This window comes from Acinonyx jubatus, chromosome C2, assembly GCF_027475565.1.
Source record: "Acinonyx jubatus isolate Ajub_Pintada_27869175 chromosome C2, VMU_Ajub_asm_v1.0, whole genome shotgun sequence".
NCBI classification, from domain to species: Eukaryota; Metazoa; Chordata; class Mammalia; order Carnivora; family Felidae; genus Acinonyx; species Acinonyx jubatus.
Genome location: NC_069384.1, coordinates 48,708,249 through 48,724,017, shown reverse-complemented (window position 1 = coordinate 48,724,017; position 15,769 = coordinate 48,708,249). Strand labels below are relative to the sequence as shown.

Here is a 15,769-nt window from a genome sequence, read left to right as displayed (position 1 = left end):
CTGATATCAAGGAATTCATTTTCCAGTGGAGTAGCCAGTAAATTGATGTTCCCTAACAGATTGTCAAGCAGGAGTGAATGCTAAAAAAGGGGGATAGGATGGTCACACAGGCCTCTGAAAAAAATGACACTGAGTGAGGCGCCTGGGTGGCTCAGTCAGTTGGGCGTCTGACTTCAGCTCAGGTTATGATCTCGTGGTTCACGGGTTCAAGCCCCACATTGGGCTCTGTGCTGACAGCTCAGAGCCTGGAGTCTGCTTTGTGGATTCTGTCTCCCTCTCTCTCTGCCCCTGCCCAGCTCATACTCTGTCTCTGTCTCTCTCTCTCAAAAATAAATAAAACACTTTAAAAAAAATGACACTGAGCAAAGACTTAAGTAAGCAAGAAGACAAGCCATAGATATCTAGAGGAACAGTGTTAAAGACAAAGGAAGCAGCAAATGTAGAGTATGGGATTGGAGTTTTCCAGAAACAACAAGGAAACTTCCAGTATGAATGAAACTGAAAGCTCATAGAAAAGAGTGGTTTGAGTCTGTGAGTTGGCCAGAATCCAGAAGGGCTTTGGCTTTTATTCATGTTTGTTATGCAAAGCCCTGAGCCATGGATCATTTTGAGTGTTGAGGTCATATGATCTGACTGAGGTGTTTTTAGAAGGATTTCTCCAGCTATTATGTGGAGAACAGTAGGGGAAGGACATGTGGAGGGTGGAGGACAGGAGACAAAGGAGGCTCCTCCTATCTCCTATCACTGCTTAGTGTCACAAATTAGTGTCTTCCAATCCAGATGGTCCGTGACTTAAGATGGTTCAACTTGAAATTTTTCAACTTCCCAATGATGGGAAAGCAACAGGCATTCAATAGAAACGGCATGCTGAATTGTGGTTGTAGATCTTCTCCCTGGGCTAGCAATATGCAGTAAGATACTCTCTCACGATGCTGGACAGGCAGCCGAGCTCCCAGTCAGCCACATGATCACGAGTGTGAACAACTGATACACTTACAACCATTCTCTACCCATATAACCATTCTGTTTCCCACATTCAGTAGAGTATTCAATAAATTCCATGAGATATTCAACACTCTATCATAAAATAGGCTTATATGATGTGTCCACCTGTAGGCTAATGTGTTCTGAACACATTTGAGGTAGACTAGGCTAAGCTAGGATGTTCAGTAGGCTGGGTGTATTAATGCATTTTGACTTCCAACATTTTCAACTTACTATAGGTTTATCAGGATGTAATGCCATCATAAGCCCAAGAAGATCTGCATTTGACTTTTCTTCAGAGAACAAATGAGAAAATATTTCCAATTAAGTGTTTTATTACCAAACTATGCAACGTTCATGCAATCCTTTCCTCCCCCTCTCAAAGTCTGAATCCCTACCATGAAATCTGTTTTGATCCTGGCTTGAGAGCAAGGTTCCCTGGCGCACAGGTTCCTTCAGGGCCCTAGAAGCCACTTGGATTCACTGAATATTGCTCTTTTACTAATATACAAGATTACACCTCTTCACTTTTGTTTATATACAGAGATTCTGGCAGCTTTATCAAGAAACATAATGGCTTGAAATCTAAAATTCACTGTTAGTTCCTTGAAAAAAAAAATTAATGTTTCTAATAAGGTAATGTGCCCTTAATATGGACAGTAAATTGACCTCTGAAGCCCTGAATATGTATACAATAGTTCTCAAATACCTGGAGAAAACATTACCTTTGAAAATTCACCTTCTTAAGCTTGAAAGGCCTTCAGAAAAATTGGAAGTACTCTATTTTTTTTTAAGTGTGAATGTTTTTACCATTCACAGGAAAGAAAACCTTCCCTTCATATTCTCATTATATATTTGTACACCAGCTATGCACCAGGCACTGTGCTAGGCAATGGAGACACAACCACAAAAGACAGAGACTGTGGCCCTACAGACCAAGGAGGAAGGGAGCTGGTAGGGAGCCAAGTCTGAATACAAAGGGCAGTAGCCACCTTTTGTAATAGTCTAAGAAAGTGGTAAAGCTAGCGGCACCTGAGTGGCTCAGTCAGTTAAGCATCCAACTTCAGCTCAGGTCACCATCTCACAGCCCTGCATCAGACGCTGTGCTGACAGCTCAGAACCTGGATCCTGCTTCAGATTCTCTGTCTCCCTCTCTCTCTGTCCCTCCCCCACTCAAGCTCTCAAAAATAAAAAAAATGTTAAAAAAAAAAATTTTTAAGTGGCAAAGCTAAAGGAAACCCAAGAGACATGTCAGAGATAAAATTAAAGATGCTGTCAACCATTTTACTGGCAAGTTTCTTTCTTACCAACCAACTCTTGGTTAACTCTCTAGGACTTTCCCTATGGATGTTTACAACACTTCAGGACTCTGTAAGTGATCCAAGTTTAGAGAGCTACATCAGAGTACCCTGTTTTATTTGCCTATAAAAAAAAGTAGAATAATACTCTGGTTTCTCTTCACATCAAATAATTTTTTTATTTACTTAAAAAAATGAAAATAAAAAATAATTAAAAGTAGAACAAATATTGCCAATGAGTTTAGTCAAGGATTTGAGTACCTGGGTGTTATGGTAATAAATAAGAGGAAACATATCCAGAAAAGGTAAGAAAAATGAAGCTCTGTTTTATAAAGCAATAAGGATTAAATAGATACTATTCATCATTCTCAATAAAGTACTACAATGCTTTCCAGTACTTCAATGGAAAAAGAAAAGGCTAAACTTTTGGCACAACCTGAAATCTGGCAAGTATAATATTTAGCCAGCCTATAAGGCTGCCTTTCTCCTAGGATCTCCTCAAAAGAAAATGCAGACTGCCCAACAGATACATTTTGAAACAAATATCCCATGTCAAGGGGAAAGAAGCCTTGAAGTGCTATTTTGTTTGCTTTTCAGAAGCAAATGAATAGAGCAGGATTATTCTAAAGATACCAAGTTTCCCCCAGTTATCATCTGATACATTTAGCCACACAAACAGGAAACCTAGTTGTGATGGATGAGCCCATCCTGGGGAGCAATCATCTTCCAAGTGAAAACCTGGACACATTCCATGCCTTAACAATGGTTGATCCTGCTCAGCCTGGCAGCTCGTTTACAAAGGTCTGAAGCCAAGCTCAAGTCAAGGTGAAAGCAGTGGTTACTGTGTACACATTTCTATATACAACCAAATAATCCTGATTTCTTGATCTTAGCAGGTAAGTGGCTGTAAATAAATAGAGAAATGGTGACAGACTGGGGAAAGTGAGCTCTCAACTGCCTGTTTGTGGACACTATGGTTTCAGCTAATCTATCTGCATAACAAACCACCTCAAAATACAGTGAGTGGCATAACACTCACAACACAAATGCTATTATGTTTGTCCATTCTGGTGGTCAGGAATTTTAACAGAACACACAGAGATGACTTCTCTCTGCTCAGCGTCTTCTGGAGCCTCAGCTATGATGACTCCAAAGGCTATAAGGTGACTCCAAAGGTATGGCTGAAACAGCAGGGACAGGAGAATCCACTTTCAGTATGGTTTCTTTAATTACACGTCTAATACTTGGCCTGGAATGGGTAAAGGACAAGCTCGGCTGGAGCTGTCAACCACAGTGCCTCCGTGTGGCCTCCCTAGCTTGGCAGTCTTGGGGTAGTCACAACTCCTACATGATAGTGCAGGGCTCAGAGGACAATCACTCCAGGGAACAAGGAAGAAGCTGCACGGCCTTTTGTGACCCAGCCTCGGAGTCACCCAGCATCACTTCTAATGTGCTCTATTCATCAGAGCAATCACAAACCCACCCATATGAAGGTGGAGGAGACATAGACCCCACCTCCTGAAGGGAGGAGTGTCCCCAAAATTGCAGCCATGTCATTAAACTGTCCCAGTTACCTTCCACATAAGATGCACCCTCGATAGAAATGTAGATTGTATTATTCAGGAGCACGGGGGAAATGGGGAATAGGGAAGGACCTCATTAGGTACATGTGAGATGAAATCAGAAGACAGTCCTTACATGAGTAATCTTCTCACAGGAGCACATCCAGGAATATGCAAGATCTAATTTCCTTGTAGCTTTGCTACTTGGAATAGGGCTTCTTAATTTCTATTCTTCAAGACCTCCCTAAGGGTATATGGCCCCTTTGACTAATGGTGCTTCAGATGTGACTCCAGATCACACCATTCTCAACACCATGGGGTTACCATGATTCCTTCCAGGCCAGCACAGAAATAAAGAACCAGTACATTACCAAAGCTGACCAGTTATCACTATACAACTGCAGGGGGGCAATTTTACCCCCACATATGTATTCTGATACATATGTATTCTGATTCTTCTGGGTATGTAGTGGGGAGGAAGAGTCAGGACTATTACTATTAGTCCCCAAAGCCATCTTCCAACTGTTTAATGTCACTTCCAGTGGGAATGGGGAACAAAACAGGGAAGGGAGGACATGAGCAGTGTATGAGGACAGGGAAGGATCAGCAAAACATCACCACTAATTATATAATTATGCAGCTACATTAATATCAAATGAAATAATCTCAAAGTCATACTAGCTTTAAAGAGTATTACTTCTTAATAACAAAAGGTACATTTCATATGAAAGAAGTTATTTTAAATTTTTATGCAACTTTTGACACCTCAAAATATTTAAAGCAAAAGTTAGGAGAAGAAATAGATAAATGCAGTATCATATAGGGATAGTTTAATAAATCCCTCTGTATTTGATAGATCAAGAATACAAAAACTCAGCAAAATTTACATGAATTTATTTTAATTACACATAAAAATCATAATTAAGATTTACGATAAATATATTTTTAAAAGATATATAGAGATAGATATACATATACAGATATATATATATAGAGAGAGAGAGAACAATGAACTCCAAACAGCAGAATTTGCTTTCTTTTTAAGCACACTTGAAACACAACGATTGACCCACCCTGATCCTCAAAGTAAGTTTCAAAAAATACCAAAAATATTGTTTTAATTCAAAGCACAGTCTCTTACCACACAAGGCTATTAAATTTGACACCACTAACAGAAAGATAACTAGAAAATCCCATATGTTTGCAAATAAATAAACTAAATAGCTCATGGGTCAAAGAAGAAATTAAATTGGAAAATAGAAAAAATGTAGAACTGAATAAAAATGCCACAAACAAAATTGGGTAAATCCAGCTAAAGCAGAAATTACAGGAAATCGGTAGTCCTAAAACCTTATATTAGCCAAAAAACATACATAGAAAAAAAGTAAATAAAAATAAGTTGACAAGTTAATCAATAGATAAGAGACAATAACAAAGCCAAAAATTGCTGAATTAAAAATTAATACAATTTACCAACCTCTAGTAAGATGGTTCAAGAAAATAAAAGCACAAATAATACCAGAAATTTTTAAAGGAAATGGTCAGAGGAACTGAATAGACATTTTTCCAAAGAAGACATCCAAATGGCCAATGGGAACATGAAAAGATGCTCAACATCATTCATCATCAGGGAAATGCACATCAAAAGCACCATGAGATATCACCTCACACCTGTGAGAATGACTATTATCAAAAAGACTAGAAATAACAAGCATTGGTGAGGATGTGCAGCAACTGGCCCCTGTACACAGAAGGCAAGGAGAGACCAAAGAAAGAGGCAGGCCACTGCAGATTGGCAGGTGGCGGGTTTAATATGCAAGGGAATTTACTCAGAGACTTGTCTCTGGTCGCCACAAGGCAAGTGGATCTCCGCACCCGCCTGCCAGAATCTTAAGTTTACCTAGAGACCTTAACTGGGTTTAGTCACTGACACAGAGCAGACAGTGTCAGCAACACTTTGCTCTCCCAAGGCTGCATCCTTGAAAGGAGCTTACTGTGGGGATGGAGGGCAAAACATACATTCCAAGAGCAGGGGAGGGGTGAGGAGCCTCCAATTGCCCGCATCCAGCTCTCTGGCCAACCAGAGGTCATGTCCTCTCTATGACCTCCTCCCACAATCTGTTAGAATGTCAATGATCAAGAAGATAAGAAATAACAAGTGTTGGCTAGGATGTAGAGAAAAGGAATCCCTCATGCACTGTTGGTAGGAATGTAAAATGAAACAGCCACTGTGGAAAACAGCATGGTAGTTCCTCAAAATATTAAAAGTATAACTACCATATGATCCAGCAATCCTACTTATGGATATTTATCCAAAGGAAATGAAAACAGGATATCAAAGATATTTCTGTGCATCCATGTTTATTGCGGCATTATTCATAATAGCCAAAATATGGAAACAGTCTAAGTGTCTGTCAATGGATGAAAAGATAAAGAAGTTATAAGATACACACACACACACACACACACACCAGAATATTATTCAGCCAAAAAAAAAAAAAGAGGAAGAAAATCCTGCCATTTGCAACAACAAGAATGGAACTTGAGGGCATTATATGTGAGGTAAGTCAGACAGGGAAAGAAAAATGTTGTATGATATCATTTATATGTGGAATCTAAAAAGTTGAACATGTAGAAACAAAGAGTAGAAGGTGGTTACCAGAGGCGGAAGGTTATTAAAGGTTAAAACTTGCAACCAGAAACTGAATAAGCTCTGGAGATTTAATGCACAACATAGGAATTGTAGCCAACAATTATTATACACTTCAAAACTGCTACAAGACTAGATCTGAAATATTCTCACCACAAAAAAGAAATGGTAATTATGAGAAATGATAGAGGTATTAGCTAAACCTATAGTGATAATCATACTGCAATATATAAATGTATCAAGTCAACATATTATATACCTTAAATGTACCCAGTGCTATATGTCAATCATATCTCAATTTTTAAAAAGAAATTTTAAAAGTAAAAACATATTTGAAAAATTTGGTGAAATAGAAAAATATTAGAAATTTATCGCTTACAAAACCTGACTCAAGAAGCAGGAAACTTAAAAAGGTTTTATAAGCATTAAAGATACTGAATTGCAAATGTAGTCACTTATGTTGGCTTCTAGGACATATCTTCCTTCATATGGCACAAGAATATTTGGCTATTGAATACATATAAATTGACTTTTGAATATAATTGATTTCCAGGTGCCTGGGTGGCTCAGTCGATTGAGCAACTGACTTCGGCTCAGGTCATGATCTCACGGTCCATGAGTTCGAGCCCCGCGTCGGGCTCTGTGCTGACAGCTCAGAACCTGGAGGCCGCTTCAGATTCTGTGTCTCCCTCTCTCTTGGCCCCTTCCCCACTCATGCGTGCACTCTCTCTCTCTCTCAAAAATAAATAAACATTAAAAAAAATTTTTAATATAACTGATTTCCATTTAACACAAACTATTCCACAGTATAGAAAAAAAACTACTCAACTCTCTGTTTATAAGCTTTGCATAACCTTGACTCCAAAAACTGACAAGAGCAGTACAAAAGAGGAAACTTACAAGCCAGACTCAATCGTGAACACAGATACTAAAAACAAACAAAATATTAGCTTAACCAAGTCACCACAAGGGTACTCTAATTTTCTAGAATGTTCCACGTCCTGATACATTGGGTTTTTTTAAAGATTATCCTTTAAACTTAACAAATACATATTTGTTTAAATACATCCTGTACACTCTTCTGTTCATACGATATATTTAATTTTAAAAACAAAAGCAATTCCTACGAGCTGCTGACACACTCATTCTTTCCCATTAAAACTCTTTGTTCATCTGAACCTCTCAAAATTCACTACCTGGTGCTTCACCAGGTGTGGCCCCCACACTCAGCAGCAGCAACAGCACATAGGAAGTTTTTAAAAATGAAAATTCTGAACCCTCTGCCAGACCTACTAAATTAGCATTTCTGAAGGGGGGACTCGGGGAGTATGTGTTTTAAGAAGCCCTCCAGCTTATTTGGAGGCTCACTGAAGTCTGAGAGGCCATGTTCTAGTAATAGGGACAACCAATAGAAGAGTTCTAAGCAAGAGGTGGGACTTAAGTCCAGAGGAACTTAAGCCAGAGCAACTTCGTGTCCAAAATTACACCCGCTGTCTTACCTGTAACACATATTACGCCATGTTGGGTTTTCCTTCTTTGAAGGACCATTTCACAGTAAGAATGATCATTTGCCAATGACTCACACCTGAACATCTGTGTCAATTACAGGACCTTGGTTCTTTCATTATATTACAAGATTCCTTCTCCACACTAGTCACTGCATAAGCCACACAGAATAAACTTGTGGCTCCAGCTCTGAGCGAGGGGGAAGTGTGTTCATTCTGAATTATCCAGGGCCAAGGATTCTCCTTATTCATAGACAAATCATCTATTTGTGGTAACATCTGAAAATTCTTTTTTCTTCTTCCCTCTCTCATCCTCTTCACTGTTTCCCAGAACCCATGCATGTGCAGGAGAAACAGGTCACTGGCAAATGAGATCCTTGGGATACCTACAAATAATTTGCTGGGAATAGAGACCAGAACAACTGGCAAAAATTGGACATATTTAAATTATGGATTAAAATGCTCATTTTTAGGGGCACCTGGGTGGTTCAGTCGGTTAAGCATCTGGCTTTGGCTCAGATCATGATCTCACGGTTGGTGGGTTCAAGCCCCACGTCGGCCTCTGTGCTGTCAGCTCGGAGCCTGGAGCCTGCTTCAGATTCTATGTCTCCCTCTCTCTCTGCCCCTCCCCTGCTCATGCTCACTCTCTCTCTCTCTCTCAAAACTAAAATAAAAACATTAAAAAAAGTTTTTTTTTATGAATATGAATTTATATGAATTCATGAATTTATATGAATAAATAAAATAAACCTTAAGAAAGTTAGAGAGGCGTCAGTGGTAGAATCAGAATAAAATTTATTCTAAGTTGATATTTCTATCAGAGATACACTTTCACATAGTTTGAAGAGACATGTACTTACTTTACAAGACCTAATTTAAAAAATAGCATCCCCCTCCCAGAGGCAACATCATTCCTCTCCTTCAGAGGATTTTATCACTAGATCACTAAGTAACATGCATATATTGTTATCTCCTTGAGTCTTCAGTTTTTGTCATTATCTATTGATTTTCTACCAGGGAAGATGAAGCTTAGCTTTCTTTAATACTCTTTTCCCATAACCACCACCATCTCCATTCATTCATTCATTCACCATCTATTTCATTCAACAGTTGTATTGAAATTTTGATTACATCAACATTGTTTACATTATTGTGAATATGTAAATGCCATTCACAGTTGAGACTTGTAGTCTACTTGATTCCTTTCCTGTACAAGGTTTTTTTCTTTTATGGGAGGTGGGAGAGGAGACTGAAGAACAATTAATAACCCCTGCTTTCTTCCTTATTGACTCATATGCTCAATTTTCTATTTACTTATCACAATTCGATTCCAAGCTCTCTGCCAGATGTCTGAAACTCCCATCAGTATATTGTGAACACAGTGTCAGTCTATTAAGTTCCTCTTCTTGAGAAAAATCTTTTCTGTAGCCTACTTACTTACTTAATTCTGGATATTAATGCCTAGCTGTTGTCTATATTCAGTGCCTATTATCTTAGGATCTCCCTTCTTTCATTCCAAAGAATTTACACTCTCTTTTATTAAATCCCTTGTTCTTTATCTCCTGTTCCTTTCTCCTTCTTAGTTTACTCCCTCATTTTAATGGATCATATTCAGTAGGAGATCTATGTGAAAGAGCTCATGGGAGATAAAATTTTTTTCAGACCTTGAGTATCTGAATTTTTTAAATTTTATTCTCATATTTACTTATGAATCTGAGTGTAGAATTCTAGGTTAGGAATCATTTTTCCTCAAAAATTTGAAAGTACTGCTCCATTATATTCTAGCCTCTGTTGTTGTTGTTGAAAAACGCATAGGTGTATTGATTTTTTTATATATATACGTATTTTGTATGCAACTTGTTTTGTTTTGTTTTAATTTACGAAGATTGTAGAACTTCCTGATTTCACCAGTATTGTGAAGTTAATACAATAATGTACCCTAGAATGAGTTTATTTTTAATCCATTCTGTTGGGCAATCTATGGATCCTTTCAACCTAGAAACTCTAAACTTAAGTTCTAGAAAAGTTTCTTTATTTAGGTAATGAATTCCTCCTTTCTATTTTCCCTCTTTTTTTGTCTCCTTTTGGAACTCCTACTATAAAGGTATTGGATCCCATGTTCTGGTCCTCTAATTTTATTATATTTTCTCTTCTCTTTTCCACCTCTTTTCCTTTTAGCTCAACTTGTAGATATCTCAATTTTATCTTCCCACTGTTCTGTTTATCTTCCCTCTTTTCATTTCTGTTGTCATATTCTTAATTTCTAAGTGTTCCCAATTGTCCTTTTTTTTAAAGCAACCTGTTCTTATTTCATGAATGCAGTAACATTTTATGTCTCTCTGAGAATATTAATGATGATTTTTTTTTTAAATTGTATTTCCCCTGGGGCACATGGATAGCTCAGTTGGTTAAGCACCCAACTCTTAATTTTGGCTCAGGTCATGGGCACACAGTTTGTGAGATCAAGCCCTCTGTCAGGCTCTGTGCTTACAGCATGAAGCCTGCTTGGTATTCTCTCTCTCCCTCACTGCCCCTCCCCTGCTTGTGCTCGCTCTCTCTCTCTCTCTCTCAAATAAATAAACTTAAAATTAAAAAAAAAAAAAAGTCTTGAGGCACCTGGGTGGCTCAGTCTGTTGAGCGTCCAACTTCAGCTCAGGTCATGATCTCGCAGTTTGTGAGTTGGAGCCCCAAATCAGGTTAGCTGCTGTTGTCTCAGAGCACACTTTGGAAATTCTCTCCCACTCTCTCTGCCCCTCCCCTGGTCATGCTCTCTCTTTCTTTCTTTCTCTCTCTCTCACTCTCTCTCTCTTTCTCTCCAAATGAATAAACATTTTAAAAGTAAATAATAAATTTAAAAAAAAAAATAGTCTTTCCCCTAACAAATCTTCTTTTCTTCCAGGTTACTTTTTTTCTGTTAGTTTTTTTCTGTGTTAGTTTCAATCTCTATGTTTTATGCTGAACTCTTAATCTTAGCTAGCTGGTGACCTTGCTTTCCTACACATATTGAGTTGGCTCCTAAAAGGGCCGATAGGAAGTTCTGAGCCTGTGGTTGGTGTTTGACTACCATGGGCTTCAGTGTACCTATTGATCTAGCTGGACCATTTCCTTGGAGATCTTCCTTCCCAAATATCAGTATCATTACTTCTTTCTTCTTGGACTAGTAGAGTTCCTAGAGAAGGATCTTCCAGTCTCCTATCTAGAAGATATTTTCCCAGTATTAAGGATATATTTAATCCCTATGTTTTCAACATCATACTTCCACCCACAATTGTGTCTGACAAATCCTAGTGCAGGGACCCTCTGTTTTACACTCTCCAGTGATAATTTTCTCAGACTTCCTCCAGGTGGTTAGGGGTAGAAAACAATTCTGAGTCTATGGATTGGGGAGGGGAATCTAACTGCTTTTTAAGTAGACTTTAAATCAGTACTATCCTTTTTAGCACTACCTCCCCTCTTCCAGAAGTACTTGTGTGCCAATTCCTCAAGCTTTTAGGGAGTCTGGACTGTAAATCAGTTTACTTTTCAGCTTCTGCCTGGCATAGGATTCAGCTTTAAGTATCTCATTTTTTATATCCCTTTAGATTTATACCTTTCTCCAAAAAAATCTATTGTCATTTTATGAGGTTTTTGAAGGAAGAAAAACAAATATTTGTGTTCAATCCACCATCCTGATCCAAAAGTCATAGTTATAAAACTCATCATAACTCTTCATGCAACAAAAGGGAAAATAAAATTTTAGTGATTACCCAGGGAATGTAATCAACATTACAATCAAACAAAGACAAAAGAATTAATACAACCACTTTGGAAGATGTTTGGCTAGCAATATCTATAGGAACTGAATATACCCCAAATGATAAATACTCCATGTCTAGCACATATCCAAAAGAAATAAGTACTTATGCTCACCAAAAGTCATGTACAAGATGTCCAAGGCAGCACTATTCATATTAGCCAAAAATTGGAATCAACTCTAAAGCTCATCAACAGTGAGACATATGATAAATTGTGGTATGTTCATGGAATATGCACAGTATACACAATGGAATACTATAAAGTGAAAATGAGCAAATTACTGCTATATTCAGGAATGCAAAATTAACACTGAAGGTGTACACTGAAGAGTATATATTATAAAATTCTACTTCTATCAAGTTCAAAACTATTTTATGATGATAAAAGTCATAACAGCACCACTGAAGGAGAGAATAATCACTGGGAGTGGGCACGAGACAGGTGTCCGAGGAGCTGGTAATTCTATGATCTGAGAGGTGGCTCTAGGTGTATGTTCCCACAGTAAAAGATAGTCAAGTCTATGCTGATGTTTGGGCCATTTTCCTATGTTATACTTCAATTTAAAAGGTCTCTTCAAAAAAATTTACCTTTACCAAAGAAGGAGGAGGAAGAGGAAGAGGAGGAAGAGGAAAAAGAAGAAGGGAGGAAAGGAAGGAAAGAAGTCAAACCATTAAAGTAGATTCATCTGGTACCGAACTTAGATTTAAGTGGTTTCTTAGGTTCAAATGCCAGCTTTGAATTATCAGACTGTGACTATGGTTAAAGCATTATTCAAATTCCTCTATAAGATTAAGATGCAATCATCTGTTCATCCAACAAAAATTTATTGAGTGCCTGCTATTATAGTTACTTGGGATATAGCAATCAGCAAATCCTTACCCTCATAGGACCAATATTCTCATGGGGGAAGGGGAAAAAATGCCGGCTCCACCTACCTCACAGAATTTCTGGGAATCTGAAGACGAAATCATGGTAACAACCTGCTTCTCAAAATAAGGTTTGTGGACCAGCAGTATAAGCACCACCTGTGCATTTGTTAGAAAGACAAGTCGGGCCCCACTGCAGAACTACTCAATTGTATCCTCATTTTAACAAGATCCACAGGTGACTTATAGGCACATTAAATTTGGGAAGCACTGCTATAGTATTTTGTGAATCATAAAATGCTGTCAAATGTAGGCTATTATTATTATTAGTCATGCTCACCAGGAAATGGCCACAACCCTGCTTTGTAGATAGATACATTCCTATTCCAGAAAATGAAGGATATGAGGGTGTGAAAAAGTACATGTTTGCTCCCACCTAGAAAGCTGCTCTACTTCCAGATATGTTGTTTTGGAGTGTTTCTTTTCGGTTTGTTCTTTAGGTCAGCCTCAGTTCTCCAAGTCAATAGACCCCTGCCGATGAAGATGCTACTGATAAACTTTACTGCTGGGTTTTTCAAGTGGTCGAACCCCATTTCCTGGTCATTCGACAGTGAGCCCAGGAAAAGTGCGGTGATAAAGTAATAAAATGCTGAACAACACAGACTTTAGATTTATGGAGTTTTATTGGCCTGTTAGCATGTCCCAGATTCATTTTGTGTCTGTCATCTCCTGGCTGGGGGCACCTTGCAGAACTTTTTCCTGCAGGCCGTTTGGTGGATCTCTAACCAGACTTGTCCCAACAATGCCTGTGTGGAAGTGAGAGCCCAGGAAGCAATGGATTGCTTGGCAGGAGAGGATGTTGTTCTGGGACCAGGGACTAATCAGCCCTTCAACAACTGTCTTATAAGAGAAACAATACTTTGTCCTGTTTTTCCTACAGCAGTGTTACTCGAAATTTAATGTGCATACAAATCACCCAGAAATTATATTAAAATGCAGTTGGGGGGGGTGGTGGAGAGACACCTGAGTGGCTCAGGTGGCTCTTGATTTCCGCTCAGATCATGATCTCACATAGGGCTCTGTGTTGACAGTGCGGAGCCTGCTTGGGATTCTCTCTCTCCCTCTCTCTCTGCCCCTCTCCTGCTTGCGCATGCTCTATAAGTAAATAAATAAATAAATAAATAAATAAATAAGAATTTTAAAAATGCATGTGGGATTTACTAGATCTGAAGTGGGACCAACAATTGTTGATTTTTAATATGCTCCCAGGTGATGCTGATACTACTGGTTCCCAGACCTTGAGTAGCAGGATCCTATCCCATAAGAACTCAAAAGGAACCAGCTGTAATTTTCAACCACTAGGCTGTTCCAACATTCATAACGAGGTCTGAAAAACACCAACGTCCAGCAAACCCAAGTAAGTTGACTTACTGGTTCTTTAGGAATTTAGAAACTAAAAGATCCATATTAAAACTATAAATATATATTTAGATATAACTATATTAAAAAGCTTGGAAGGAAGTGCATTAAAATGTTAAGATTTGTGTTTTCTCTTATTCCTGCTTTCTAAAGTTTCAAAAATAAACATAATTATGTAATATAAAAACAATAAATATTAGTTTTTAAAATGTATATATTTACAAATTATCCTAATCCCATGCCAAACACTACATACTGGGTTAAATGTTCTTCTTGACTTTTCCCTAAATGTCAAAGAGTATAACATATATTCAGATTCTCTCTGATTCTTTTCTCCACCTACCCACCATAGGACAGCTCTGGGCGCTGAAAGGTCAAGTTGTAATGCACCCCAAACATATCCAACATTCCACTTTCTAAGGGAAAGAATTGCTTTTTTGGTTTTGCCATCTGAATGGTGAAAATGCTCGTGGCTTCATTAATAGTAAATACTTCTCTCTATGAGCCTTTTATGATGCAACAGTCCTCATTAGAAAACTCTGGACTTGCCAGAAGCACTTTGTGAATGTCTACTTTGATAAATTCATGATTATCATAAAGCAATTCAAAAACAAAAACTATAATTAAATAGAGGTCATTGTTGATGATTTGATCCTATAAGCAAGTAGAAAAAACACAAGAATGGCAAGGCAGTCTGACTAGGGTTTGCTCTCTTAGCTACTGACTTACACCATTTCTAATGATGCCCAACATTTCTTGAGTGCTTATTATGCAACAGGGGCTGTATTAAATATGTTAGGTGGATTTTCTCATTTAATACAACAACCTATTTTCCCTTTTTTACAAAAGAGAAAACAACAGTAGAGGGGCAAAGTAACTTACTTGTGGCTACACAATGGGTGGCAGACAAGGCAGGAAGTGACTGATTCCAGGCAGTATGTGTCTCAGAGACACTTTGGAGAAATCAGTGAGCCCTGTCGACAATATGGTATATATCAAATCATCTCAGATTTGTTTTCCGACTTCCTAGGCTTATAATTAATCCATTTTTTCATTAGCTTTTTTTTTAGTTCATTTACTTATTTTGAGAGAGAAAGAGGGAAACAGTGTGAGTGGGGGAGGGGCGGAGAGAGAATCCCAAGCAGGCTCCGCCCTGTCAGCACAGGGGCCTACAGGGGACTCAAACTCACCAACCATGCTATCTTGCCCCTGAGCCAAAATCAGGAATTGGAGGCTTAACTGACTGAGCCACCCAGGTGCCCCTCATTAGCTGTTTTGATTCTCATCCACTTACTGTTTTGTAGTCACTCATTAACTGCAGTTTGTGCACTAGGAGCTTCAGAGAAAGACTTCTTCATTTTCCTAAATTGACTCCCATGTGGATTCTTAGAATTTTCTTGTATTTTTTTTAAGTTTATTTATTTTGAGAGAGGGTGTGTGTGCATGCACATGCATGAGCAGGGGAGGGACAGAGAGAGGAGAGAGAATCGCAAACAGACTCTGTTTTTCCATGTTGTGAGTACAGAGCCCTATGTGGGGCTCAGACTCATGAACCGTGAGATCATGGCCTGAGCCAAAATCAGGAGTCAGAAGCTTAACCGAGTGAGCCACCCAGGCGCCCTGAATTTTCTTATTTTAGAATAAAAATTGAGTAGATATGTTTATAAAAGGATTAGAGCTGCTTTTTCTT

At 38.4% G+C, this 15,769-nt stretch overlaps 1 protein-coding gene across 8 annotated transcripts in view; it reads right to left on the bottom strand.

Moving 5' to 3' along the window:
- The window catches only part of ZPLD1 (zona pellucida like domain containing 1), a 536,164-nt gene that overhangs the window by 514,719 nt on the left and 5,676 nt on the right, over positions 1-15,769 (bottom strand). For 7 of the 8 annotated variants that reach the window (XM_053220795.1, XM_053220791.1, XM_053220793.1 and 4 more), the window contains exon 2: positions 14,962-15,053. The gene's annotated coding sequence lies outside the window, so the exon portion shown is untranslated. Of the gene's footprint in view, positions 1-14,961; positions 15,765-15,769 lie in introns of those variants that run through there. The other variant, XM_053220794.1, reaches the window with a different exon arrangement.